This window comes from Marmota marmota, unplaced genomic scaffold (genome assembly GCF_001458135.2).
Source record: "Marmota marmota marmota unplaced genomic scaffold, marMar, whole genome shotgun sequence".
Classification (NCBI taxonomy): Eukaryota; Metazoa; Chordata; class Mammalia; order Rodentia; family Sciuridae; genus Marmota; species Marmota marmota.
Genome location: NW_026000283.1, coordinates 4220433 through 4222823, shown reverse-complemented (window position 1 = coordinate 4222823; position 2391 = coordinate 4220433). Strand labels below are relative to the sequence as shown.

At 43.5% G+C, this 2391-nt stretch overlaps 1 pseudogene; it reads left to right on the top strand.

The window, feature by feature from the left end:
* The first annotated feature begins 404 nt into the window (after positions 1-404).
* Positions 405-1665, top strand: LOC107153071 (annotated as a pseudogene).
* Positions 1666-2391: the final 726 nt, after the last annotated feature.

The window sequence follows — 2391 nt, the reverse complement described above, 5'->3', positions numbered from 1 at the left end:
GATTATATATATATATATATATATATATATATATATATATATATATATAAAATGCTAACATTAATTAAAAAGAAAGATGCATAGTAAGGGAGAGAACTTTCCCAAATATATTGTATGCAGCCAGTATAACCCCAATACCCAAATCAGACAAAGACACATCAAGGAAAGAAAACTACAGACCGATATCCCTGATTAACATAATGTAGAAATCCTTAATAAAATATTAGCAAATCACACTCAAAAACACATCAAAATGGATGAGGTGGGGAGATAATGTGACTGGCACAACCAGGGCTTGGTGAGGCAGTGGGGCTGGATGGAGATCAATCCTTTAGTGGCCTCAGGCACCTGCCCTGTGGGCAATCTTCCTGGTGCCCACTTTGGCCGCTGCTGAGGCCCTAGGCATGTCAGCCAACTGCACCAGCACTAATGAAGTTGCCATGACACTGCTCAGAGCCAGCAAGACCAAGACCAAGAACAAGATGAAGTATTTCTTGTGCCAGAAAGTGAAGGTATTTCTGGCCAGTGAGCCAATCCTCAGCATTCATATGTGTATGTGGGGTGAACAACATGATCAATGAACTGAGCAATGTTCCTGTCCCTCTTATGCTAATGCCAGATGACTTCAAAGACTACAGCAAGATCATGGTAGATAAGCATATCTTCAATAAGGAGAACTTCCTTAGCAGCTTTAAACTTAAGGAATAGTTCTTGATGGTGTTCCAAAATCTCCTTGAGAAGATTGGAATTGATGATAAGGATTACCAGAATTCAGTGATACACAGTGCCCCCATCTATAGTGAGAGCCAGGAAAGGTGTGGTACATGTTTCCTCACCACCTATGACCAATGCTTTGTCATCAAAGCTGTCAAGTGAGGATGCCGCTTAAATGCACAATATCTTAAGGAAATACCACCAGTTTATAGTGGAGTGTCATGGTGATACCCTTTTTTTGCCACAGTACCTGGGCATGTACTGCCTTACTGTGGACATAGTGGAAACTTACATGGTGGTCCAAAGGAATGTGTTTAGCCATCAGCTCACTGCACTTGGCAAGTATGACGTCAAGGATTCTACTGTTGCCAGAGAAACAAGTGACAAAGGCAAGGACAAGTACTTTCAACACTCAAAGACAATGACTTCCTCAATGAAGGACAGAAGCTGCATGTAGGAGAGGAGAGTAAATAGAACTTCCTGGAGAAACTGAAGTAGGACATTGAGTTCCTGGCCGAGATAAAGACAACTGACTACAACCTGCTGGTGGACATCCAAGATGTGGACTGGGAAGAACAGGAGGAGATGGAGGTGGAAGAACAAGAAGAAGACAAAGAAAGTGAGAATGATGGGGTAGGCAGCAACCTGCTTTGCTCCTATGGCATACCTCCGGACAGCCCTGGTAACCTCCTCAGCTTTCCCCTGTTCTTTGGTCCTAGGGAGTTCAACCCCTCTGTTGATGTCCATGCCATGAAAAGCCATGAAAGTGCCCCAAAGAAGGTGGTCTATTTCATGGCCATCATCAACATCTTCATGCCTTATGATCCTAAGAAGAAAGCTGCACACACCGCCAAAACAATGAAGCATGGTGTACGGGCTGAGATCTTGGCTGTGAACCCCAAGTAGTAGTCCAAACATTTCAATGAATTCATGTCCAAGATCTTGACATAGTTTACTTCTACCTTCATCCAGAGCCAGAGAGCTGGGTAGAGAATCAGGGACTGGGGGAGGGTGAGGATGTATTAAGGCTAGATGGGAGAGGACAGTGTTGAGACTGCAGTCTGTGACACTGAGAGCAACTTTAGCTGGAGAAAAGGGGGGTGTGCTGTGTATGCACATGCTCACAGGATATAACCTTGCCTTCTGTTTACCCTTGATTTTTCCCCCGTTTGACTCAGTTTACAAAGGTGTTCCCTTTGGAACCTTGTAACCTTATAAGATACCTTGGGCTAGAGATGACTTTGTGGGTATATTTGGGCTTTGTTACTGAAATTTCATTGCTCATCTTGGTCACCTTTCCCATCACTGCCCATCTCTCAGTTTCCTTTAATTAAAGAGGTACCTGAAAGATCCAGCATCAAGATCTGCTCAGAGCAGAATGCTCTGACATCAGCAAGGAGAAGAGGTCAGACACTTCAGCCCTGCTGCATTTGATCTTACCTGGATTAACTTTTTTAATTTTATAGACTATGGTGCATAATTTTTGTACCTTTCTACCTTGAATCCAAGTAAAATGTTATTTTTTTGCTCCTCTTTCTATCCTCCAGTGCTGTACTCCCAAAGGAGCAAAGCAGGTTGTTACCTGACATCTTGGATCAGAGTTGGAGATCTTCAGGGCAACAGGTCCATCCTCATGGGATGGTAATGGGTAAGGGAGCTGCTGGGATCTTAGACAGC